This window comes from Prionailurus viverrinus, chromosome F1 (assembly GCF_022837055.1).
Source record: "Prionailurus viverrinus isolate Anna chromosome F1, UM_Priviv_1.0, whole genome shotgun sequence".
Classification (NCBI taxonomy): domain Eukaryota; kingdom Metazoa; phylum Chordata; class Mammalia; order Carnivora; family Felidae; genus Prionailurus; species Prionailurus viverrinus.
The window spans coordinates 50757738-50785602 of record NC_062577.1 but is presented as its reverse complement, the minus strand read 5'-3'; the positions used below and the strand labels follow the sequence as shown (position 1 = coordinate 50785602).

Sequence of the window (27865 nt, the reverse complement as noted above, 5' to 3'; positions counted from 1 at the left end):
TAATGTGCTCCTGTCTCTTATGATTTACTTCTATACCATGGAGGTTAAAAGTACCGTCATGTAGTCAGATCCTGGGCTTGCCATTTGCTATTTGAGTTCTGTATATTCTTTAGCAAGTGACATTTTCCTGAGAATCAGTTTCTTCATTTTTAAGTGAGGCTAATAATAATAATAATAATAATAATAATACCTACATTACAGGGTTGGAGGGAGTATAAAATATTGGAGGGAGTATGGTACCCTTTGCCTGGCACATAGTAAACATGTACGTGTTCAGTTCCACCTAGAACCAGGTCATGGGGCTTTTCCAGGACCACTTTGGTGGTCCACTGCTCAGGTGTTAAGTGATTCATCCTTTTTTATTTATTTGTTGTTATTTATTTTGGGGGGTGGTATGATGGTGTTGGACCATTAAAAAGGAAAATCACAGCGTGCTGCTCAGCCAAACTTGGGGTCACTTACTGATAACTACTGATGACGGGGTCTCACCCAAGCAGCTACTGGAAGATAGTAGTTCCTCAGCTCTTCTGCAGGTTTTGGCTTCCCCTCAGCTACCAGGTGTTGAGTATGAATGTTGTTCCAAGATTGTTATGCTGACCATCCTCCTTTCCTTGTGGTCTCTCTGTCCAGACCTCTTATCTCTGTCTCTCTGATTACGCTTCACACCTGCCTTCTTACTTGTGCCCATGTGGAGGCTGAAAGACTGTTGGAGGCCCAGACCCTTACTCTTCTGTGTTCTCTTTGCAGTCTGTTGAGGGGGTATGATCTCTGTGATCCACTCCCCTTTTCGCCTTTCATGTTTTATTCTCTGGAGTCTAGTTGGGAGATAACAAACAACAATAACAACGACCTTCTTTCTATTGTTTCTTTCTCTTAGTAATTTTGATACAGCAATCTAAATTCTCTCTGTCACAGTGTGGATGGAAATGTCAGAGAAAGTATTAATATTTCAGAATAATGTGTCTTGCTATGCACACTCAGATTGCATATGATTTTAAATTTTATTTATCACAGATGGCTGCTTATTGGTCCATATCTTCCACCAGAACATAATCTACCTGAGGACAGTGACTGTATCGATGACATTTTGCTTTCTTATAGTCAGTGTCTGGCACTGTTGATTGAATGAAGATTCTGCCAAATACTCTAAATGACACTTGAAATAAGAATTTCGATACCTCACTGGCCTTAAAATTGTTTTGTTCACTTATGGTTATTTATCACAAAAAACATTTAAGGGATGTAAGTTTACCAACCTCAACATACCTTTTTAAGTTAGCACGATTTTGATATAATTCTTTTCTCTCAATTTAAAAATTCAATTGCAACAGTTCCCGGGTTCAATATTGAATGTTTATGTTACAAAGTCCAATAACATGCACGTGGAATTTTATGCTCTCGGAGAGTGCTTCTTTATAATGTGCATAGAATTCACCTGGGGATCTTGTTAAAGAATAGATTCTGATCCAATGGGCCTTAGATTCTATGTCCCTAAGAAGCTTTCAGGTCATGCTAATCCTTCTAGTTCATGGACTGTACTTTGAAAAGGACTTTGAAGGCTCTAGATAAAACAACAAACAAACGCCCTATGGAATATAGAAATAAAGCAAAATGATTACAGGTTCTATTATATGATGTCCGTATGTCATCAAAGAATAAAGGAAAAAAAAAAACCCAGTAAAAATAGGAATCATAATGGCAAGTAAATAACATCACGAAGTGTCCAATAACATTTACCGAAACTACACAAATAATAATCACAACATAAACAGTCCCTCTCCCTCTTAGTGCCTAGCAGTTGCAAAGTAACTTTACTTTTTGGTGACTGTTGAAATACCTGCTGATTTTGAATTTCATCAGATATTACAGTAAAATTTCAGCAGCCAGCTTACTTGCTAATGTGTTAATGTGCTAATGCTAATGTGTTAACAAACGTCCATTTACCTTTTATAGAAATTCTACTATTACAAATGACAATTATAAAATTATGGTGATGAAATATTAAGTCCTGAACAATCTGCTATTCTCTTAAATTATGAATCACTTACAGTTAAACTCCTGTATGGACTTATTCTTAATTGTACTAATGAGAAATAGCAATGTCTACAGTTTTTAGAACAGGATTTAATTTTTAGTTCCAGAGACAATTTCCACTTAAACCAGATCCTATTAAGAAAATTCAAAGTATCCAAAATCAGGCACAAAAACATATTAGTTAATGCTTAAAGTACTCTATAAACAAGAAATAATTTTTGTTACACTGTGTCATGATTTTTGTGTGTCCTGTGCTTTGGTGAAAACTAGAATATGTTTGCTAAACAATAAGGTGGCATTTGTTTTGTATTGAGAAACAGCTACGGACGAACATCTGAACATTTTGCAGCTTAAAACTTGAATTAATTTAATAGGAATTAAGAAAACTTAAGAAGCTTACATCTCATAGAAGTTGTTCAACAGATCAGGAAACAAATGTCTCCTCTCATGTAAAAAGATAATTTCCAATAATGTTTAATGACTTGAGTAAAAATTATACTGTGTTCTCCAGCTAGGAACCTGCTAAGTTTGTGGGCATACATGCTTGCTACTTGCCCTCCGCATTTTCCACATCTGTGCCTTTTCACGGATTCCTGCCTCAACAAAGCAGCAGAAGATTTACTTGATTACATGTGTACTTGCCACTTGAGAGTGTGTGTGTGTGTGCGTGCACACACACACACACACCCACATACTACCACCACCATTGAAAGGTTACTATTATAGATGCAAATTAATTGAATAAATTTGGGTCCAAAGAAGTAAGGCTTTAAGAAGATTATATCTATTGCTTCAAGTCCAGTAATTAACATTTTTTCTAAACAGTTTTATCAGTGGGGAAATTTGGGGCTACCTTTTACCATTTATATATTACTTTTTTTTTTTATCTTGTTTGCTTACTACCACATTGAAGTGCACACTGTCCATTCGCAGGCTTTACTTTTCTGAAGGACTTCACTCATCCAGAATAGACTTGGAGACTTGAGGCTGAAGAATAATTATTCATTCTTTTTCAAGTCTTAGGACAGCCGAAACACAAGTCTTAATGTAAGTCATGTAATTTACTTGTTAGAAAGTCCCCTTGGGAGGGACATGGGCATCATGGTAGTGTAAATCATTCCCTTTGACTCTCTCCTTCAGTTTACAGCCACTAGGACATCCATGAGCCAACAAATATTTCTCTGCATAGCCCACTAGGATGCCAGAATGATGCACACATCTGTAGAGCTGAGTGCAGGTGGGTTGGACCTCATGGTGGTGGCGAATCTGGGGGATCAATGGCAGCATCCTGTGGAGCAGCAGCAGTGGTAACACGGATAACCTCAGTGGTTCTAGGAGCAGTGGTGGCTTGCAGGACCCTGACAGTCTTGGTGCTCTTTGCAGCAGCCATGATGCCTGTGACCTTGGTGACCCCAACAGCAGCTGCTATGTCCCAGACCCCAATGACTGCATAGATCCTGGCGGCTGGTGCCAAAGACCCTGGCGGTTTCAGGAGCAGCTCCTGGGAAGATGCCCCCTCACCCCCACCCAGCAGCAGTATTCATGCCTGGTGACCCTGCTGACTGATACTACAGAGGAAATTTTAAATATTTGTAAAAAATGCAAGAAAGCATGATCCTATACGTTGATAGACCTCAAAAATGCGTCTATAACAGCAGTTCTAAATAATAAACATGAGTCACAAAGACAGGTAAAATTAACTTCAGTATACTTGAAGAAGATAGAGTGGTGGGGGCGCCTGGGTGGCTCAGTTGGTTAAGCATCTGACTCTTGATTTCAACTCAGGTCATGAACTCACAGGTTGGTGAGTTCAAGCCTTATGTTTGGCTTACACTGACAGTGTAGAGCCTGCTTGGGATTCTCTCTCCCCCTCTCTTTGCCCTCCACTTCTCTCTTTCTGTCTCTCAAAATAAATAAGTAAACTTTAAAAACATGAAAAAAGGAAGATCGAGTGATAACAATTTGGACTTAAAAACATGATTCAAATTATTTCAGGTATCAAAGATTGTATCATCTGGAACAAAGTTTCCCCTAGCAAAGTCAAACAAATAAAATGGCCTTGTGCTATTAGGACTATAGCATGAGAAAACCTGTAGTTACATAGGCTACAGTGCTTAGGTGCCCACAGTCTGATGGGACTTGAGAAGAATAATAGCATGGCAACTACAACTATAAGTGTATACCAAATATGCTTTTATTATTGAGTAGGGAATAATCAAATAAGGTGGGAGTAAGGAAGACTTTATAGAGGAGAGATTATTAAACTGGGTCTGGAAGGAGTAATAGACACTCACCAGGGAAGAAAGGAATATAAAACATGGAGGTTTTAATAATAGTTTATATATATTTCCCCCATTGATTTCCTTTTTGCATCTAGTCAATTATCCATTACCCCAGGAATAATAAGGACTATTAAAGCAGAAGGAAGTAGAACAGAGATTATACCATAAATGGTAGTTCATGTATGTATACTACCCATCCAGACATCCATCCATCCATCCATCCATCCATCCATCCATCCACCATTGTGCCCCTACTTTGAAAGAACGATTACTACTCCCAGGTGGATTGGGTTGGTGTTGTTCAGGTGGATAGTGGGGAGTAAAAGCTGATAAGGCACACTGCTGGAGAAAGCTGGAACGTAACCATTATGATGAGTCAAGATCTGAAAGTAACAGGTGAAGGATTCTGTAAATACAAAGATACTGATCGCTTTCATTCCATCCCATATGCTGCATATGGTCTGCATGCTTGTGTTGCCCCACAGATTCTTATGTTGGAACCCAATGCCCAACGTGATGGATTTAGGAATTGGGGTCTTTGGGAGGTGCTTTTGTCATGAGAGTAGAGTCCTCATGGATGAGATTGGTGCTCTTATAAAAGAGACCCCACAGAGATACCTTCCCCCTTCCACCACAGCAAGAAGTCAGCAGTCTGCAGCCACAAAGCGGGTCTCCACTGGAGCCTGACCATTCTGGCGCCCTGATTTCAGATTTTCAGGCTATAGAACTGTGAGACATTTGTTTTGTTTTGTTTTGTTTTGTTTTGTTTTGTTTTTAAGCCACCCAGTCTATGGTATTTTGTTATAGCAGCTTGGACAAATTGAGGCACCACACTACTGTCCTTCACACAATAGCTAAGTCAGCACCTGCAGCTTATCAGTAATGAGAGCTGAGAGTCTTCATTGACTTTCTTTTGCCTTCATGGGAGGTTTTCCTGTGATACCCACTGGTCATTTTCTTTGCAATTTTTTTCCCATTGTATTCTGAGGCTTTGCCAAATCGCAACTGAAAGAAAACCCCTTTTCTGAGAGATCCAGACCATTCGCTAATCCCCCTAGACTAGAAAATTGGGCTTCCATCAACCTAGAAGTGAGGGTGGCAGTCTAAATAGGAAAACTCCCAGCAACCATACGGTGTAAAATTTCTGTAAAATTTAACAAAAATATCAAGAAGTCTTCAGTGCCCACCTTCTCCCATCATCCCTTTAGTGGATATTTCTCTGGGCTCCCATAATAATTTTTGTATGACCCTACTGAAAATTTATCACTTTCTGTCATTTCTGTTGATTTATATGTTTGAATTTCTCCCAAATACCAAATTCTTTGCAGAAAAGCATGTTTTACCTAACTTTGGATCCTTAGAGACTAGCATCTGGGCATTAGGTTGACTTTAAATACATAACCATTGAATAACAAAGGCATGGAGAGAGGATGCCATGTGTGAAGGCAGGAATGGAGCGACATAGCATGACAGAGCCACAGAACAGTAATATGGGCATTTGCAGGAAAGGAGGTTTTGATAGGACAATAGTGAGAAATAATAGCAGAGGAAAAAAAAATCGGGCTAGGGCACGAAAGGCCTTTTGTATCACAGTGAGAAGTTTGGACTTTACCTGGCATGGAGTCATAAAGTGTTTTTAAACCACAAGTGATGTGTACGTGTCTGCATTTTAGAAAGGTAACTGGTTGCCCTGCAGATGATGAGTTAAAGTGAAGTGAGGCTGAAGTGTAAGAGGTGGTCAGACTCTTCCCTGAAGCGGGAATTGGATAGGAGACAATCATGTCACAGCTCTTGAAAGTAGAGTCCACAGGGTTGCCTGGGTGGCTCGGTCAGTTAAGCCTCCAATTCTTGGTTTCCGTTCAGGTCATGATCTCACAGTTGGTGAGTTTGAGCCCTGCGTTGGGCTCTGTGCTGACAGCATGGAGCCTCCTTGGGATTTCTCTCTCACTCTCTCTCTTCTCCTCCCTGGCTTGCTCTCTTTCTCTCTCAAACAAGTAAGCAAATAAACATGCAAAAAATTAAGAGAGAAAGTGGAGTCAACAGCATTGGTGTGATGGTGGGCATGGACCCATCTGCAGAGTTGAAGCCTCAGTAGAGCTGCTGGTGAGTGGGAAAAATTCCATGGAAGTATTCGTTTTTTCTGGAGTATGGTGAAGCCTGAGGACTGTCACAGACCCTCCACTAGCCAGATACTACCAGATACACACAACCCTCAGATCTGGGCTCCTTCAGCTGGTGGATTTTTGTAATTCCGTGTGGCCTCACTGACTGTCACTCTCCTGGCACAGCGCTGGGAGAAATTAAGGAGGCTATTGGGCAGCTGAGTCCACTTACTTGGGTTTAAGTTTACTTGTGTACGTAACCTTTGCACTGTTTGTTGCTTGTTTAATAGGTAAAGTGAAATGACAGTAAATTTTAACTCAGTCTCAGCCTCCCCAGTCTGGATTCACTGCTGGAGCTCGCTGGTGAGTAATTGTGTGGCAGCGGTGAGGATACAAGAATTGGAAATAGCTCCTAGGCCCGTGGTATAAATGACTTGTAGCTCCATTAATTGGAATGAAGCAGGAAGAGCTTATTGAGGGATGGGAATAATGAGTTTCGTTTCTGACATGTGGAGCTTGAAGACTTTTGAGATGTCCCGTTTAAAGCCCCGGTCAGTGCAGCGATGATGAAAGTTTCATTCTGGACAGTTTTGTTTGAGGGGGTTCATTTGAGCATACGTGTTATTTAAATCCCTTAATTCTCAAGCTGCTTTCGTTCTTGCTATCTCTCTGCCCCATTTTCAACTGGAGATTCAAATTAAGCGGTGTGGCATACTAGCTTTCCCATGGCAACTAGCCCTTAAATTTGCTGACTGAAACCCTCTCCAAGGCGGCATAGGAACAGTGATGGTCACGACTGAAGAAATGACTGAAAGAAAACTTGAGATGTAGCTACTAGTGTATTAGCTTTGAAGACTTACCACCAGGTTGTCTCTAATAATGCGAGGGATGGAGAATTTCTAACAGAGGACTGCGTAAGCATTTTTCTCTCTGGATCTAAAGAAAGGCTGCAGTTCCTACCTGAAGACTGCTGTTGTAGATTTGTTGCTAAGAGGGATATTTTCAAGTGTTTAAATGCTGGGATAAATAAAGACATGTGATGGTCTTTCTTTTTAGTTTAGACCCTGGCTCTCATGCCTCTCCAGAAGATACTGGGTAACTAATGCTGCTGAACAAAAATGATTTTCGTCAAAGGCCAGACAGGACCCATAGTAGTAATAGAACTTCTTAAATCACCTGCAGCACAGACTAAAGAAACCTACACACAGGCAGAGAACCAGAGTTTCAATTGGTTTCCGTTGCACAAGATTGTCTCTGTAGGTGATTTAACTCTTGAATGCTTATGATAAAAGTAACTCTGTCTTTCTGAAACAAATGGATGCAGTCAATTAGAGTTCTGTGATGGCATCTAGAATTATTAGAGAAATTAGACCCTCTGGTTGGATACTAGGAAAAACAGATAATGGGTGATTCTTGTAGCTCCCAAAATGAATGAAGGGTAAGTTACATATTTAAAGGGAAAATTTTTCCCCCTTGATAGTCTGTTCCAATGGGCAGATGTCCTGCAAAAAGACCCAGACAGAATTTAAACTAGAGCTAAGAAGCCAGTTAGAGACTGCTAAGCTCTGATCATATTTTAAAAATATATATGTTCCTAGCACCTAAATCATGTCTGGCAAATAATATATGCTCAATAAATCCCCACTATACCAAATTAAATTTACCATACTTTTTATTGTGCTGTTTCCCTAATTAGTCTCTAAATTATTTTCATTTAGAAATATATTACTAGTTCCAAAATGCTTATAGAGAGTAGATATTGTGTGTAAACACTTGTTGAGCTTAACTGATACACTTGAGACAATAAAAATCAATTCCTTATTGGCAAATGTAGTAAGTAAAGAGATTTCTCAGATATTCAAAGATCTTATGCAGTAACAACTTTTTTTTTTTATTCCTAGCATTTATTACAGTGTCTGACATGTAGTAGCTGGGATGACCAACCCGTCTTGGTCCACCCAGGACTTTCTTAGTTTTAACAGAGAAGGTCCCACATCTAAAGGGCACCCTCAGTCCTGGACAAACTGGGATAATTGGCCATCTTACATCAGGATGTTTACTGAATGAAGAAATAAATAGAAGAAGAATCAGATTTATTAATCTCTAAACCTATTCATCAGATTCCACATAAGTGCATTCTCTCACTATATTTATTACATAGGAAGTTAAATCTGAATCATAAGTCCTATTCCATGCAATCATTTTTAACTTGTAAGCAGACCTAAGAAGGAGTCAGAGGTTGATTGGTCAGAGTGAGAGCCCAAAGAAGTTCAGCAGAAGAATTTATTATTATTATTTTTTTTTAAATTTCTATGTATAGAATTTTGAGAGTGGGGAGAGAGAGGGAGAGAGAGTGATGGAGGGGCTGAGAGAGGGAGAGAGAGAATCCCAAGCAGGCTCCACACTGTCAGCACAGAGCCCCATGTGGGGCTCGAACCCATGAACCATGAGATCATGACCTCAGCAGAAATCAAAAGTCGGGTGCTTAACTGACTCAGCCATTCAGATGTCCCTCAGAAAAATTTAATATTAATGTCATTAGGCTAAGATAACCTGAGACATCTAGCTCACCAAATCACCAGTGAAGCTGGAAATCCTTTGCAAAGGCTTTCATAAAGCAGAGAGCACTGATAAATTTTGTGTCATTGATGCTTTATGCCTTCATGTTGCTGTTCCCTTTTCTCCTTCTCTCTGATATATTCTCTCTTCGCATATGTGAATTTATTAAATTTAGGCTTGCCTTGATATGGAAGCTGTATCGTATCTTCAGGGAATTCTCATATCTGTTCCTTTATAAATCTTTCTTCTATGATTCACTCATTCCTTTATTTGTTCAGCAAATAATTCTAGAGTTTCTACCTCATGCAAAGCACTGGCATGGTGATGGGATACCATAGTGAATAAAAAAGACAACTATTTCTATTCTGTTGGATCTTGCTAATGCGGAGAAACAGATAATAAACAAAAAAAAATAAAATATGTAGTAAGTTAGATGGTAAGTGCTATGGAGGCAAATAAACCAAGAAGATGATGGGGTGTTAGAAGAAGTCAGGGGTGATCAGTGACGTCATTTTGAATAGGGTCATTAGGGAGGCCTATACTGAGAAGAGGGCATGGAATCAGGATCTGCAGAGAATAAGGAAAGCTGGCAAGACTCTCAATGGCGTAGAACACTCCAGGCAAAGGGAACAGCAAGTGCTGTATTCCTGAAACAGGGCTTGGCCTTTGGAGTTCCATGAATACGTGTGTGAATACTCATGAATACCCTGTGGCCAGAGTAGAGTGAGCAAAGAGAGGAGTAACAGAAGATGAAATGGGAATTGGTTATGAGGGAATTGGCTATAAGTAGGGTATGGAGGGTGTGAAATCCTACTGGGCCATTTAAGTCATTCTAAAGATGTTGACTTCTTTGAATAACTTGGGAGCCTTTGAGGGAGTTCAAGAAGAACACTTGATCTAATATACATTTTAACACATCATTCTGGTCGCTGTGTTGACAATAGGCTGGAGAGACACCAGGCAGAGTCAGGAAGACCAGCTGAGACTATTGCAACAGTACCTCCAAAAGAAATTCACGTTTTGGAAAGGAATGGAAACCATAGAGGTTACAGATTTTGATGGTTGGGCTTTCAGAATGTGTTGAAGGATTAGAAGTAAAATATGAATAGTAGGAAGAGGAAGTGATGACTGCGAGGTCCTTGGCCTACACAACTGGACAGTGTATTGGTCGTATTAACCCTAACTGGACAATGTATTAGTCGTATTAACCCTAACTACAACCATGGCCCATAACAACAGTTCCTACAGTCTGATTCATTACCTTTTATTTCCATATTGTAATGTTCAGTGGGCAACATGATTTTCTTTATTTTCAAGTTCTTGAAGTCTTGAAGTAGAGGGGTCGTATTGATATAGACTCCAAGAACTTACAAAAGTGGCTATATATTTTAAGGTTAATTTCTGGGGAAAAAACATCCACAAATGTTCACAGGTGAGTCACTTCACATAATAGGAAACTCTGCTGACTACTAACTTCAGTTACAGGTTATGCCCTATAATATTAGACATATTTTTTAAGACAGAATAAAATATTCTTCCAAGTTCAGCAATCAATCATTTCACACTGGATTTTTTATTTTGTTTCCAAACATATCCTGGGTTATCGTTGTGATTTGTCATTTGTGTGAAACTTCACTTGTAAAAATAATGTTTGTTTAGAAAATTGGCAAACAAAAACAAAACCACCTCTAAGTCCATGTTAGAATGTGTTCAGAGCTTAGAAAAACTTTCCCATTACCTGCAAATTTGACAACATAATTACCTCTAAGGAGAGTTTAGATGTGTATTTTTATTTTCCCCTCATTATTATCCACATAAAGTACCATGTTGGATAAATGTCATGACAAATGGCACACTGAAGAGATACTAACCATTAGAAAGATAATTAATTGAGTAATGCACTATAGATCTTTTTGTAATAAAAGTTTACTTCTAATGATGATAATGTGACCTATTTAGATTTGAGTCTTAAAAGACTATACTTATCACTTTTATGTAAGATTGTTGACCTTGGTGAAGTTTCCTAGGGAGTCAAAACTTACACAATAAGACTGGATCTTTTCTGTTCTGAAAAATGAAAAAAGAATCTCCATTACACTTCTTGTAAATTGAAGTCATTGCCTGCAATGGAAGATAATCATAAATTTCAACTCTTCAGAAAATGAAGTAGAATGATGTATTTTTAAAGGTGTGAAAGCATGTTTTGCAGCCTGAGAGAAATCAAACCATAAACAGATTCTATCTTTCTTAAAATAGTGGCCTAATATTTCTTAGGATGGAATTTAAAGTACCAATAAAATAAAACATGAAAGACCTATAAACTATGAGACACAAAACACCGAATTGTGAACCCCATTCACATAACTCATGGAAAGAAATTTGTAATTTGTCTCTAGCACATAAGTTCATTTGTTGGGTAAATATGCATAGTTAATTTCCCCTTCTTAACATGTTTTCTACAAGTATCTGAAAATTATCAATTAATCTATTTTAAGGTATTTTCAGCAGATAGTTTAGATACTCAGTGAGTTATTTATGGCATCATCTTATTGTCACACTGGAGCTGGATGGCACTTTGTTCGTTTACTTTGTTTGTAGTGTGTGACAAACTGAATTCAGTTTTAGGCCCCAGATCTAAAAAGGAAATACTCAGTGTGTGTTAGTTATTAATGATCTGTATCTGCAGATGACAATACAGTAGACTGAAAAAATACAATCAAGTACTATTTCACTGCCTGTTTCACTTGATTTGCCTTGTTGCTTTAGTATCAAGTAGACATCTTGAGCGAGAAGTTTCTGGCATTCACCAGTAGAGCTGGTGTTTTCTCTAGCCTTTAGAACTTGTCTTCTTAACTTCCTATGTGTTCTTAGATCCCTTTGGCAATCTCATAAAGGATATGAGGTTCTTCTCTAAATGATATTTTTTACATATGTAGAGTAAAATGCATAAAACTATGACAGAAACAAAACATATTGAGAATTAATTCTATCTACAGACACTTTGAGATCCTGAATTGAAAGTACCTACTGTCTTAGTCTATTTGGGCCGCTATAACATAAGACCATAGACTGAGCAGCTTATGAACAACAGAAATTTATTTCTCACAGTTTGAAGGATTGGACATCCAGGATAAAGGCACCAACACATTTGGTGTCTCGTGAAGGTATGCTTCTTGTTTTATAGATGGCCTTCTTTATAGTACATCCTCACATGATGGAAGGGATTAGGGAGCTCTCTGGGTCTTCTTACACAAGAGTGCTAACTGAACCCAGTCATGAGGCTCTACCCTCATGACCTAATCACCTCCCCAAAGCCTCACCTCCTCATATCATCTCATTGAAATCCTAACTGACTTTCAACATACAAGTTTTTGGAGGACACAGATATTCAGACCATTACATGTACTTTAGCACAATATGCAAAAGAAATGAAAGCCTGTCGTTAAATTTGAAGTTAGGTGGTCACCAGAGAAAAAGCCCTTACTTCTGTCTCTAGATTATCTTTCTTGCTGAGAATAAGCAGTCCTGATACAAGTTTTGTGTAAATTCAAGGGGGGATTTTAGTGCTTCAGTGTATACCTAGGGATGGGAAATAGAGAATATCAACAAGGATATAATTTTTCTTTGTGCAGCGATCATTTTGACTCATGACCTTCAAGAGTCAAAATGATCGCTTCACAAAGAAAAGTCCTGAATCCTTGTTAATTTGTATCCACCCCCTGGACAATTTTTCTCACAGTTTAATGCTATATGAATTGGCCTTGAAAGTACTAAAACTGGGAAGAAGTTGTGGATGTTCCGTCTTTTCCACTGTACATGCACTCAGCAATTGGTTTATTATGTAGATTGTATCAGGCTCCTGGGACAAATGCTAAAAGGAGAATTTTTCTCCAGATTATCTAGTTACTAAGTTGGTGTGATTATCAGTGCCTGAAGCAGCATTGTTTGTAGAATTTTATAAGGTTTGAATAGATTCAATTCAATTGAATAGATTCAATTCAATACTTACCTCCTGGGAGTGCAAATGTCAGAGTATTTAACAGTGTGCATTTGAGGCACCAAAATGGAAATGCATTTTGGGAAAAATTCATCTAGGTTTCTCCAGGTTTGCTATCCTGCTCTGAAATGAGGCATCTGAATTTACCCTTTGGTCCATAATTTGGTTCCATTTGGTTCCATCTCTGGACTTTAAGTTTTTACTCTCTCCACTATCTTCTCACTTTCATGTGGATCTTTCACCTTCTTTGTATGAACTCCCTGTGCTATGATATTTCTTGCAGACTCTACTCATACTCTTGTTAAACTGAATGTCCCTAAATGATAACCCAAGCTGTCCCTGGTTACAATTTCTAATAAATAGCAGGTTGCAAAAATTTTTGCATACCATAATCTAAGATGAAAACAGAAGTTGTAAATCTGGTTATGGGATATGAATCTCACCAAAGTACAAATCCAAGCAAGTTTTTCATTGCTTACAATATTTTGAAAGACAGCCATTAGGAAAATCTCTTAAAACGATCTCATTGATTTCCTCTTTGTTAGAAACATTTTACAGGGGAAAAATAAGTTATGTTGTGTGTCCAAAAGGTTAGATCCCTCATTCAGACCTTTATTGGCTTCTGTTTCCAGATCATGTTGGCATATCACAATGTGAATGGGCAAAATAATGATGACAGATGGGAAGGAGAACAATCACGGCAAGATTCCAACCTGCACACTACATTTCAATAGCTAATAAGAAATTTTTGCTCAAGAACATGAATGTGACAATGTTGGACAATAGCCTGTATGCTTAAGTCGACCTGTCTCAGTGAACTTAAAAAAGATAATTACACAATCTGGACATGCATATATAATAAATCCAAGTGTGTCAGATAAATACTAGCTTCAAGATAATCTCAAATAACTGAAGGAGAGACATTAAATGATGCCATGAATGCAAACGTTTATTAACTTCCCCTTGATGGAGATTTGCAAGTTGTGCCTAAATGAGTCTAGAGTCCAGATTTATGTTTTGTCAAGTAGATCAAAAAGAAGTAGACATAAAGCTGAATCCCACTGTGAGAAACAATGAAGGAGACCCTATCTTATTATTTTGTTCCCCTAGGATATTTGTCAGAAGTCAAAAGAAATTTTTATAATGCACACACCCATGGATCATGGCTGGGGGTTTTCACATCATTCATATACATATGCAATTATGGAAGTTGCAGTTCTCATTTTTTAAGTGAACTTGGTGTTCCAACATAATTAGTTTAACAGACAAAAATCTCAGTAATCAAAAAATAGAACATAAATGAAGATAGCTGATAAAATAGTGCTCTGGTAAAAAAAAAAATCAATCAAAAGAAGCATGAAAAAATTAACTTGTAGAAATGTATGCCCTGACAATGGATAAGTTAGCTGTAGGTAAAATGATCATTGTTTTGCTCAAGATCGAGTATTATAACATTTGCTGTTCTTTTAGCCATAAATGAATTTTTCTGCCTGCCTGACTTTGTAATCAGAATCTGCCAGAGTGCTATTTACATGTACCATCATTTGCAAAAGCAGAAACACATTCAGGGCATCAAAGTTGATAATACATAAAGTAAAAGCACTTGCTGCTTTACCAAAACTTTGTTATTTAAGTGAAATACTGACTAAGATGAATTGTGCTACTCAAAAGTTAGGTTAGTCCATGCACAATTGGGCAACTTTCAATTATAGAGTTCTTGACGCTTCCCTTGAATAGGACTAGTTATTAACATTGGCCTCACACTGAGATAAAACTACATATTTAATCTTAAAGTACTCATGGAGTATAAAGCACCACTGCTGTTAGAGCTTTCCTAGTTTCTGTTGCTCAGCTTCACTTTGTCAGCACTGTGAGAAATCTAGTCTTTGTGAATGCTCAGCTTATGGCATTAGGAAGACTGTAGAAGAAATGCTGGCTATTTACATGGGTAGTGCATATTTAATTTAGTCTCCATCATTATCATACCCATGCTTCCAAAATGCAAACTTCTTTTATTAGAATAAAGCATGTCATTATTATTTTGTGCAAAAAAACCCTCATTTCTTCCTAGGAGAGGGGGGGGGTTGGAGAAAGTCTAAATGATCATAATGGAGATTTAGGGAAGCAATTGAGAGGAGAAGAGCTAGTTTTGAGCTGCTTCTCTGACTCAAAAATTGATCATCTATCACTTCAATAACGAGAATTCATTAGGGTTACTGTGAGTTAAAATGTGATGTAAAACTACTATTGCTCAAATGGGTAATCTCTGCTCTTTGTTTTCATTTGTTCAAAAATAAAAGGAAGTAGATAATTTGCCTGTCATGTAAAATAAAGCTCTAGAAACATTAAACAAGATAAAAGTGCTTTTAGGTTTTGCTACTTTCCCAGTTCTAATCACAAGAATATGTTCTGTTCAAGCTTTTGAAATGAAAGTATTTTTAAATCCTGAAGGACTGGTGCAGTGGTCATTATAAGCATGGATCTCTAAGGTGAGCATCAGGTTGAGCATTAGAAGGATAACAGGATCCAATGTTCTTCATCTTCTTATCATTAGAATGTGATTCAGAGCAAAGATGAAATAAGGGGAAAACACTTTTTAAAAAAATTTTTTTTAATGTTTATTTATTTTTGAGACACAGGGAGGCAGAGCGTGAGTGGGGGAGGGGCAGAGAGAGAGGGAGACACAGAATCTGAAACAGGCTCCAGGCTCTGAGTTGTCAGCACAGAGCCTGAGGCGGGCCTCGAACCCATGAACTATGAGATCATGACCTGAGCTGAAGTCGGATGCTTAACCAACTGAGCCACCCAGGCGCCCCACGGGGAAAACACTTCAGATAGAAATGTACATGCATACTACATGGAGCTACATTGCCACAAAATTGACCTCAGTCTTTTACATTGAAGAGAGATTGAAAAAATAAGTTGTTTTTTTAATTTTTATTTTTAGAAATCAAATGCAGTTTGAAAATCACTGACCATTGCTGAATCCAGCAGTGTAGGAACAGGGGAGAAGGAACATTCCCATTAACATTCCCACACTTTATGGTACTGGCACAAGAACAGACACTCAGATCAATGGAACAGAAAAGAGAACACAGAAATGGACCCACAGATGTATGGCCAACTAATCTTTGACAGAGCAGGAAAGAATATCCAATGGAATAAAGACAGTCTCTTCAGTAAGTGGTGCTGGGAAAACTGGACAGTGACATGAAGAAAAATGAACCTGGACCACTTCCTTACACCATACACAAAAATAAACTCAAAATTGATGAAAGACCTAAATGTAAGATAGGAAGTCATCAAAATCCTCAAGGAGAAAGCAGGTGAAAACCTGTTTGATCTTGGCCACAGCAGTTTCTTACTCAACACGTCTCCAGAGGCAAGAGAAACAAAAGCAAAAATGAACTATTGGGACCTCATCAAAATAAAAAGCTTCTGCACAGTGAAGGAAATAATCAACAAAACTAAAAGGCAGCCAGTGGAATGGGGGAAGATATTTGCAAATGGCCTATCAGATAAAGGGTTAGTATCCAAAATGTATAAAGAACTTACCAAACTCAACACCCAAAAAACAAATAATCCGGTGAAGAAATGGGCAAAAAACATAAATAGAAACTTCTCCAAAGAAGACATCCAGATGGCCAACTGACACATAAAAAATGCTCAACATCCCCTATCATCAGGGAAATACAAATCAAAACCACAATGAGATACCACTTTACACCTGTCGGAATGGTGAACATTAACGACTCAGACAACAACAGATGTTGGTGAGGATGCAGAGAGAGAGGATCTCTTTTGCACTGCTGGTGGGAATGCAAGCTGGCGCAGCCACTCTGGAAAACAGTAGGGAGGTTCCTCAAAAAATTAAAAATAGAACTACCCTATGACCCAGCAGTTGTACTACTAGGTATTTCTCCAAGGGATACAGGTATGCTGTTTTGGAGGAGCAAATGCACCCCAGTGTTTATAGCAGCAGAATCGACAATAGCCAAAGTATGGAAAGAACCCAAATGTCAATTGATGGATGAATGGATAAAGAAGATGTGGTATACATATATACAATTGAGTATTACTCGGCGGTCAAAAAGAATGAAATCTTGCCATTTGCAACTATATGGATGAAACTAGAGGATATTAAGCTAAGCAAAGTTAGAGAAAGATAAATATATGACTTCACTCAAATGAGGACTTTAAGATACAAAAAATGAACATAAGGGAAGGGAAACAAGAATAATATAAAAACAGGGAGGGAGACAGAAACATAAGAGACTCATAAATATGGAGAATAAACAGAGGGTTACTGGAGGGGTTGTGGGTAGGGGGATGGGCTAAATGGGTAAGGAGCATTAAGGAATCTACTCCTGAAATCAGTGTTGCACTATATGCTAACTAACTGGGATGTAAATTTTAAAAAATAAATAAAAATTAAAACAAAACAAAAAAAAAACCAAAAAAATTCCCATACTTTATGAGGGAGAGTATGTACCAATACTAGATTATTGATCCTGGTTCTTTTGTATCCAATTTATATTCTTTTGAATTCCCATGTTCAAATTTCTTGAGAGTAGAAAGAAATATGGAAGCCTTTAGATAACTTTTAGATCAATAGTCCAATGTAAATATTAAATAAATTGGAAAGATTATCATGCTAAAGAAACTAAGGCTAATAAGTGACTATTTTATGCCAAGAAGTTACAGTTTTTGAAGGAAGGAACAATTATTAGGCTGTGCTTGCTTCATGAATATCTCCCTTAACACCACACTTTTGCTCTTCTTCTAATACTCATAAAGTATTCTGATTTTCAATTATTTTCTTCATACTAGGAAATAAACAGCACAGGAAAAAATGACCATTTTCCTGAGTCTAGTATATCTTTCTTTATAAATTCAAAAAGTTGTCAGTTTGATATACAAATGAATCTTTGTGGACTTTTGCTTTGTTTTGTTTTTAAAAGTTAGTTTATTTATTTTGAGAGAGAGAGTGGGGGAGGGGCAGAGACAGAAGGGGAGAGTGAGAGAATCCGAAGCAGGCTCCACTTTGCCAGCGCAGAGCCCAATGTGGGCTTGAACTCACAAACCTTGAGATCATGACCTGAACTGAAATCAAGAGTCAGTCACTTAACCAACTGAGCCACCAACGCCCCCAAGTCTTTGTGGACTTTGATGAGAAACAAAGCTTGAGTCACATGGGATGCAAGAATAATAGATAAATAGGAACTTAGACTAAAGATGAACATACCACATACACTCTGAACAACCCCCCAAAATAACATTTAACATTAACATCATCCCATGATTTGGAACAAAAGATATATTGTAGAATGCATTTGATAGATTGTAACGTTGTTAAAATGTCAGCATGTAGAACTAAGCACTCTTACCATAAGATAGAGGAAAAACAAATTTGTTGTTGCTGTTGTTTTTGTTTGTTTAAGACAGTTTTATAACATTTGCCTTAACATTAGAGACCACACTATAGGAGAGAATAATGAAATCATTTTCTCAGATAGTATCCAAAGCTGATGACATTTTTATGCTGCATGTATTGATAGGAAAAAAATAATACAGAACACTAGTGCACTGTTGGTGGGAATGCAAACTAGTGCAGCCACTGTGGAAAATAGTATGGAGTATCCTAAAAAAATAGTTAAAAATAGAACTACTCTACACCCCAGCGATTGCACTACTGGGTATTTACCCAAAGAATACGAAAACACTAATTCAGAGGGATACATGCACCCCTATGTTTGTAGCAGTATTATTTACAATGGCCAAGATATGGAAAAAGCCTAAGCACATTGATTGACAAATGGATAAAGAAGTGGTATAAGTATATATGACAGAATATTATTCAGCCATAAAAAAGAATGAAGTCTTGCCATTTGCAATGACATGGGCAGAGGTGGAGATTATAATTTTAAGCAAAATATGTCAGAGAAAGACAAATAATATTTGCTTTCACTCATATGTGGAATTTAAGAAACAAAACAAATGAGCAAAGGAAAAAAGAGAGAGTGAGGCAAATCAAGAAACAGACTCTTTAAATTATAGAGAACAAACTGATGGTTACCAGAGGGGAGGGAGTGGGAGAATGGGTTAAATAGGTGATGGGGATTAAGGAGGGCACTTGTGATAAGCACCAGGTGATGTGTGAAATTGTTAAATCACTATATTATACACCTGAAACTAATATAACACAGCATGTTAACTAACTGGAATTAAAATAAAATCTTAAAAAGCCAAAAAAAAATAGAAAGAAAGAAAGAAAGAAAGAAAGAAAGAAAGAAAGAAAGAAAGAAAGAAAGAAAGAAAGAAAAGAACAAGAAAGAAAGAAGAAAGAAAAAAGAGGGAAAGGAAGAAAATAGCACATGTCTATACTAGTCTATATTTATTGATCTATTTTGAAATTTACTGATTCTTTTTCCCTTTCATCTCCTTTCTGTTGTTAAACATTACCAGTGGATTTTTTATTTCAGAGGTTTGTATTTGCAATTTGAGAATTTATATTTGATTCTTTTGCATACTTACTATTTCTCTGATGAGGTTTCTCATCTGTTTATTCATTAGGGCCATAATTTCATTTATATTGATGAGTTTAGTAATTAAAAGTTAAATTCTTGTCTGCTAATTCCAACAACTGGATAATCTCACTGTTGATATCCATTCACTGTGTTTTCTTTAAAAAAAATGTTTACTTATTTTTGACAGAGAGACATAGAGCATGAGCGGGAGAAGGGCAGAGAGAGAGGGAGACACAGAATCCGAAGCAGGCTCCAGGCTCTGAGCTGTCAGCACAGAGCCTGATGCAGGGCTCAATCCCATGAACCCTGATATCATGACCTGAACCTAAGTCAGCTGCTTAACTGGCTGAGCCACCCGGCCGCCCCTATTGTGTTTTCTTTTGAGAATGAGTAACATTTTCCTGGACTACATAATGAACAGAGTTACTGTGATATGATAGAGGCTGAGAATGCTGTTGTAATACTCTGAAGAGTCTTGATTTTAGTTTTAGTGTGCACTTAATGTGTCTGGATTTAAACTGCAAACATTGCCTTTTGTGTGGCAGCTCATATCAAAGTTCAGTCTTTTTTTTTTACCTTTAACTGGATGCTTTAACTTTAGATCATGCATAGTCTCACAATCAGCCACATATTTTGGCAGATTTTATACACAAAATATTGGGCTTCCCCCTCTTGCCTTCTCTTTTCTGGGATTTCCCCCCACTTTCCAGTGACTTTGGTTGTCATGAACTCTGTCCTCTGGTTTTTAAGGGCAGAAAGACTATTACTATCAAAGTTTTAGATACCCTGCATGGTGCCATCTGCAACCCTCCCTCAGACTACAATTCTAACTTTATAAACTAAAATCTTTATTGAAATGTCCATATAGAGCCTGTCAACCACAACTATTGGGCTGGTTTTAAATTTTGAATGTGTAAGAACCATGTTATTTCAGAGTGACAATAGTTTATATAAAAATGCAAGTACAACTCTTATAGCTAGTTCTCTAAACTCATGAAAACTCTAAAATAAGTTGCTTTAATGTGTATGGTTAATTTAAAGAAAATAGCCCATGCAACCAGTTGCTAAGAGTGAAATCTTGGCCAATGATCTATCCTGAGCAGCTGTATTTTGAAAGGATGATTAAGACAAAGACAGGGATAGAGAAACACAGAATATTTCTTTTAACTCTCAGTTCTGGAAACAGGTTTGTTAAACTGAATTTAGATATATTTATATAATTTAGATATATTTCTTCCTGAAGTATCATTGTACTTGAAAAAGCTTAGCAACAACACTGACTTTGGTGTGAATTCTGGGTGTTGAGTAAGTTAGGGAGCCTCTCTGACCCTCAGTTCTCTCACAGGCAAAGTGGAGTCCTAACCGTTACCAGGCAGCATTTTTAAGTGATTTCAGATAACATACAGTGGCCATTTTAATGCTTGGCACACATTAGCTGCTCTATTTCCTTATTTGTATATGTATCTCACTGTTTCCTCTGGATAGGGATTAATTATAATGAATAATTTAGGTATGCAATAATTATTTACTGAATAAATGAATAAAAGGAATTCAGGTGGTATTTTATGCTCCGTATCCCATGTCTTCATAACTGATAAAAATTTTTGAAAAAAGAAGTTTTTTTGGTCATAAATCATAATTTTAGAGTTATGTCCAAAATTTATGTTCTTAGTATTTTTCTTTTAGCATCATGTTGTAGTTTTATTCTGCTTTCTCTTTTAAATTCCATGATCAGGGGCGCCTGGGTGGCGCAGTCGGTTAAGCGTCCGACTTCAGCCAGGTCACGATCTCGCAGTCCGGGAGTTCGAGCCCCGCGTCAGGCTCTGGGCTGATGGATCAGAGCCTGGAGCCTGTTTCCGATTCTGTGTCTCCCTCTCTCTCTGCCCCTCCCCCGTTCATGCTCTGTCTCTCTCTGTCCCAAAAATAAATAAACGTTGAAAAAAAATTAAATTCCATGATCACGGCTTATAAATTAGCATCTCAGACTAATAGAAATTAACACTAAATTTAGTTATGATTATTTGTAATCCCAATGACAAAGAGAAATAGACAATGTTTAAATATAGCAACATATTTTCTCAAATGGGATAATTTCCCTCAACTCAGTATTATCTTACGATGTAACATGTTTGTCTTTTTTCTGTAGGTATGAGAGGGAGTGATTGTGCCTTTTCACCAATATACTAGCACCAAAAATTGATAACATGATGAGGTTTAACTTTATGGTTAATTTTATAAAGGTGAATGTCAAGGTCATTTTATAGATAATTCTGATTAACTGACACATCTTTACCACTTTCCAAAGTCCTTTCTTAATATACTCATTGTTTTCCTTTATGTGAAGAGACATCCTTTGGAAACCAGTGGCTAGTTTTCCCACTGCTAACTATGAATAGTGCTATGTAATTAGCTCAAAGGCAGACATTTTATAAATATGTTTAATTGAGCCTTTTCTACTTGAACTGTTTATTTTAGAATCTGTTGTACTTACTGGACAGGGCAGTTTCCAAAACACGAACCTGGGATTGATTATAAGAATGTTTGACATTTTGCCTGCTTTTGCTAAGGTTTCAAGATACTGGTCCATTTGATTTTAAAGTACATAGTCATGAAATTTAAAATGGCTCTGGACACTGGGCTTTTTTTTTTCCCCTGTGAAAATGTGTAGTATATGTGGGAAGACATGTCCTGTCTTATCAGTCAACATTATTTTAGACAGAGTACCTGCCTTTCCCTGGGTGACATATATGCCAATTATCCAGAGGAATTCAATTCTGTTCCAGCTGCTTCCAGTTCTTATTTATAGGCCTGATTATCTGACAGACCATTCCTAAATATGTAGCTAGTAGGCTAGAAATGTCATTCGTACCTCTCTACAAGACAAACAATTTTGATAAACACTGCATCTAAACTTCAGAAGTAACCCAAAGGAACACAAATGGCCTTGATATTTTTAAAAAATTATATTCTTTGATCCAAACACTTTTGAAATATAAACACTCACATGAGAATAGTAGTAATTGAAACTTGTTTATGGCCCCCAAATTGTACATTGTGTTCATCTTTGAAAATGCTCACATCGCTTAGTAATAACTATTTGCACTCAGAATAGATCTTTCATCTTAGATTGTCAAACTACAATAGTCAGTCTGAGTGGTGAGGGAGATAAGTATTGTATTCCCTTCTTAAGTGTTTGTAGTTAAAGCCACCACGAATGCCAAGACAACCAATTGAAAAGATAAGAGGATTCAGTCAAAATGGATACCTGTTTACCACACAGCAAATTTAGACAATTTTACTGCCCTGTTCCAATTTCATAGATTTGACCGAACTGACTTTAGGTTTGAGGTTTAGATCTTAATCTGTGATCATACACTTGCGACAATGTGGTTCTGAGAACCGTGCTGACTTTTCTTAGTACCAACAGCCATGTAACAAAAGCCTGTGCAGACATGGGGGCAAAGTGGCCATTTTGGTCCCCCTGCCGGTGTTAGAATAAGATGGTAATTTGGTTCAAAGTAAGATCAGAATATCCTTAGAATGTTTCTACTATTGTTTGTATAGACAGTTTTGATATTGAAATGATTATAGACTGTTAGAGCATATCAATTTTTTGATAGTGAGGAAATATTGTCTCTCATTTTCTTTTCTTAAAATTTGCTGAAATTTATCCAGTGTTTTTTTTAAATCTGTGCCATGATTTGAAACACTTTGCAAAAATTAATTTTCACAAACAAAAATTAAGTAGATGCTATTATTTTCTCCGCTTTACAGATGAGGAAACCAAGGCATAGAATGGCTAAGTAATTTGCACAAAGTTATGCCTTTATCTGCTAAAACCACAATTCTAACCTAGACAGTTTGACTCCAGGTTTACTAAGGATAGTTTTGATCATGAAGCATCAATAAACCAACACGCTCTGTATTATGCCACATGAAATTAGTCACAGAAGGACAAACACTTCATAATTGTATTTATAATGCAAGTTGTATATGCATTTGTATGGAGTTGTGTACACTGTTTTATACAGAAAATGCTTATATGCATTTTCTGGGGAAAGGAGAGGTAGTTTGCATCAACTTCTCAAAGCAGTTCATGATGTAAAAAGAGGAACCACTGTGTTGGCTCAAGGCAAAGGCATGATAACCTGGCAAGTGCACAGTTCACTAGAGGAAAGCTTCTCCATGGCTGGCCACCTGCTAGAGTCTGGAGATTATCTATGTAGAGGAACATTGAATAAATACGTAAATATATTGAAGATAATGGGAGGCAGGCTTTTGCCACTGGAGAAGGGGAGTACAAATATGAAATGGTGAAAACTTGAATGAACCCTGTGTATTGGAATGGAATTCATGGTATTGGTGTAAATTCATGCTGTCAAGTTGTAGAGATAGATATATGTGGATCTAAATACATACGTATTTTTAGCTCTGCCCACCCAAGTGACCATGAGCATACCCCAGCAAAAACTAAGAAACTTCTCTAAAGTCCCAGCCAGTGAAGGGCAAGACCAGGATTTGAACCCAGGCAGTTCAATTCTGTGCATTGCACTCCTTTACCACAATGCTTATAAGAAAATTATAGTCAGTGCGTGGAATGTCAGGAATCATTCGTGTCTACTAAACAAACAAATAATTTTTTTTCTGAACTCATTGATAGAACCCTTCCATTATAATGTTAAATCTTTCCATTCTTTGCAGTATTATCTAAAACCAATCAATTATAAATATTTTCCTAGGTTAGCCTCTATTGCCATTACTCTTTGAAAACATAAAAATGCATGGGTTTTTTTTTTTTTTTGGTAATTTAAACCAATTCAGTATTTGTGTGCATGAATCTAATGGTAAAAATTAAATAATTGCTAAATTTATAGAAAACTTAAATCCAGCCTGGTCACTGCTTTGCATACGTTTTCTCAATTCATTGCACAGCAGCAGTCTGAATTCAGGTCTGTTAATGTCCCCATTTTATTGATAATGTATCTCAGAGAGTGGTTACATAAATTTTCTCTTGACAGTTGATGTCAGTGGGCTTTATACTTTGCAACTGTTTGTTGTAGACTCATAATGCATTCATGGCAGGATCATGAATGTGTGGTACTATGACTCACAAGTCCTGGATATCTATGAAGAAGAGATTAAGTTGAAAGATATCACTGTTTCTCCTTTTGTGGAAAGTGACTACATGACCCCATCTCTGTAGTCTGTTTCACCCTGGATAGAGGGAATTTTGTGATATTTTAGAGAACTGTTTTAAGGAACTTAGGGAGAGTTCAACATGAAAGCACATATCAACTTTTGTTATCAGACTTATTTTTCAGACATTGTGTTGCACTGTTAAAAAAAAAAAAAAGAGGTATTTTCTCATGTAGAGATGGGCCTACAGCTAATGTGCTCCATACATCTGTCACTGACATAGGGACTGGTCAATTGACAGAAATGTTAGTGAACTAAAAACAAGGCTTAGAAAGGCTTTCAAGAGATCTAGCAGCACTGAACTCACCGAGGAAGGTGTAAAAGTATAAGCCCCAAATGACTCAGCTGAAATCCCCATAGAGGTTTGAACCGGCTGCAGTTAGAAATACAGAGCAGGGGCGCCTGGGTGGCGCAGTCGGTTAAGCGTCCGACTTCAGCCAGGTCATGTTCTCGCGGTCCATGGGTTCGAGCCCCGCGTCAGGCTCTGGGCTGATGGCTCAGAGCCTGGAGCCTATTTCCGATTCTGTGTCTCCCTCTCTCTCTGCCCCTCCCCCGTTCATGTTCTGTCTCTCTCTGTCCCAAAAATAAATAAACGTTGAGAAATACAGAGCAGAACCAGTGGCGAGCAGCACAGATGAAAGTTAAATGGTAGCATAAAGCAAACAGTCAAATTTGAAATCAAAACTATATCATTCAGTTGCCAGTGAGGGTAAGAAGAGTTTCTCAAGTTTGATCAAAATAGGGCATTTCATAAGACATATCTCCCTAGATAGGTAGATACAATATGGGGAAACCAGGTGAGACTGTAGTTTTTTTCATAATGCATTTACTTTATTTAAATTATTAAGTTTTTTCATTTTACTGGAGTTTTATGAGGATGGGTAGACAGAAAAGTTGAAGGCCTGTCTGTGGGTATAAAATTAGACAAGTTTTTGAATCTACATAATCAAAGCTGGGTTATGCCAGGAAGACTCTGGGTTAAATTGATTATTATTCAGAATTGATAAGTATTTGGAAAAATGTTAAAACACCTTATAGTTTTCATAGTTAGGGATGACTATAGACAAAAACATGTGATTTTTAAAATTCCTTTCCTATCCTCCCTTCTTAAGGGTTTTTTTCTTTTTTTCTTTTTTTTTTTTTTTTTCTGTCTCTAGTTTTTCCAGGCACAGGGTTCTAATGCTACCTGACCTCCTCATTATGGTTCATTATCCTGGGTCATCTCATGCTGGAAATTCTTCCTGCGTCTGTTTCCCCTGGAAAGGGCTTAGACATCATATCCAACTGATCTATTTAGACACCCATGTTATGCTATTGGCTTAGTCTTATGATTCAACTAAGGTAACATTCGACTAAGGTAACAGTGTCTCTGGGCTTCATTTTTCCCCCAGAGATCAAAAAAATAATTCCTATCTTTGAAGTATATTTTGAGAATTAATTAGAGTATAGATCAAAAGCTTAGCACAATCTATGGAACATATTAGGGTGTCAGTTAAAATTAAACAATGATGATGATACGATCTGCCCACAATTCTGCTGCCTTTATGTTAGAAGGAACATAAACTGATTGTAAAAATTTATACTGAACTGTTAATGATTCATTTCCATAGACATTGACACTTAAAAAAATGAAATGTTTAATCTAATGAAGTTACTGATACATTGCGTTTAAGGACATTTAGGAGATATATTTTAATGTTGTGGACAAAACTTAAGTAACACTATGTAGTTCTAAATTTTTACTACTTTTAATAGAGATCAATTATAAGCATCCAGTATACATATATATAGTGGTAAATCTGGCTCTGGCCAGAGTTCTCACTTTCTCTCTCAGAAACAAGTATAAAATACTCTGTTCAAAATATTTTAAAATTAAATGTGTAGATACATCAAATTCATGTACATGGAAACCCTAGTTATTAAACCTTCTCCATATATCCACATCCTTGAAAACATAAAACTGTAAAGCAAATTGTGTAGTATGTTCTTCACCAAAATCTTAAAAGATGCCTTTACTCTGCATTCAGTCAGGTTGATGTAAGTTTCAATAATGGAGCTAAAATATAGCAGGGTAAAATTTCCAAGAGGCTGGAAGGATGTTGAATCAATGGAAAATTGGAATTTATATAAGAAAGAAACTACAGAGATTGATAAAAAAAATCTATTTGTAAATAATCCGTAGTGAATATGTATACATTAAAAAATGGAAAGAATGAATGATGATGTTTATAGTGCCATTAATCCTTTTTTTTTCTTCCTTCCTCCCTCTTTTCCTCCTCCCTTCCTCCCTCCCTCCCTTCTTTTCTTCCTTTCTTCCTTTTTGCTCTTATTTTTTTATTGTTGTTATTAATGTTCGTTTTTTGGTATGTAGTGCACTGTATGCACGCAGTTTACAAATTAATAGTAGTAGTAAAAGTGGTAATACACTCAACATCTTTTGTACTTGGGTTAAGAATCAATCATTGCAGTATCTCAGGAGCATTCATGTGCTCTTGTCCAAAATATTCCCATCTTTTTCTTTCCTTTGTAGTGTTTCTACCTATGTACATATCTTTAAATAATGCAGTGTTTAATTTTGAAAAACATGTAGCAAAGACAAACCTGGTTGCAAAAGGGAATAACAATATCACCAATGTTAGAAGAAGGATCCAAAAGAAGTTAAGCTAAACAGAGCCTCTGGATCATAGTTTGACTTCAGCCTCTTTGAGAGTTTGAGGAAGTCAGTGGGTAAGGACACGAAACAATCCTAAGAAACAAAAAACTTGGTAAAATTGAGTGAGCTGACAGGCCTAGAATATGACTAGAAATTGTGGGGTGATATGGAATTCCCTGCTTCTAAGCTCCCGTGGTCTACTTCCTGCTCTTAAATATAGATCAAAGAAAACTCCTTGCTTTGAAGGAGAAATGGGGGGTCGTCAGCTGATCCAGGAAGGAGAAACATAAAAAAAGAAGAATTTTGACAAAAGGTCAAATTGATACAGGTGTAGATATGATTATGAGTAAAGTTCATTTGGGCATTCTGTTCTGAGGCTAAAAAGATGGTGGCCAGAGTGGCAATGGGGATATTGGTGATAAGAACCCTCCTCAGCTCTGTTTCTTGAGGCACAGTGTTCCAATCTGGACCCATCGCCCTATGTCATTGCTGTGCATCTACTCCTTTTGGGCACT

General features: G+C 37.2%; 1 long non-coding RNA gene across 2 annotated transcripts in view; it reads left to right on the top strand.

Moving 5' to 3' along the window:
- LOC125155588 (uncharacterized) overlaps positions 1-27865 on the top strand; it is a 63798-nt gene that overhangs the window by 20779 nt on the left and 15154 nt on the right. For both annotated transcript variants that reach the window (XR_007148284.1, XR_007148283.1), the window contains exons 2-3: positions 2968-3081; positions 3175-3271. This is a non-coding gene — a long non-coding RNA (uncharacterized LOC125155588). The remainder of the gene's footprint in view (positions 1-2967; positions 3082-3174; positions 3272-27865) is intronic.